Here is a 551-nt window from a genome sequence, read left to right as displayed (position 1 = left end):
TAGTGCGGTGCATTTGCCCAGAATAAGCAACGTCGGAGTTATACTTGAATTTAGTGACACAGACGTGTACACTGAAGGTCTTCAGTTTTACTTCCCGTCACCTGATACTATCACACCGAATGTTTAAAACCAACATGGCGGATATCTGGGAACCATGACCGGAAATTATGGAGACTTCACACATGACGAGTCCACTAAATTTAGATTAAATGCAGCTTCATTCAGTTATTGAACAAGGAAGATAACCGTGGGTACACACACACACATACACACACACACACACACACACACACACACACACACACACACACACACACACAAGTGTGTACCCAAAGTCTCTCTGAACATCCGAACCTGAACATCCTTATTTGTTGGACACATCTAATAGACACATTCAGATCTATTCTCATCCTCGGGATCGGGTTGCCCCAAACTAAGCCTTAGAATAGATGAATTACAGATGAAAATCTCCATCTTTAAATATCCCACCTACCAATGACGACTGTGAGCAACGAGACAACAATGTGCATTGATGGGGGGGGGGGGGGGGG

The sequence above is a fragment of the Etheostoma cragini genome, chromosome 23, assembly GCF_013103735.1.
Source record: "Etheostoma cragini isolate CJK2018 chromosome 23, CSU_Ecrag_1.0, whole genome shotgun sequence".
Taxonomy (NCBI): Eukaryota; Metazoa; Chordata; class Actinopteri; order Perciformes; family Percidae; genus Etheostoma; species Etheostoma cragini.
This window is presented reverse-complemented; position numbering follows the sequence as displayed.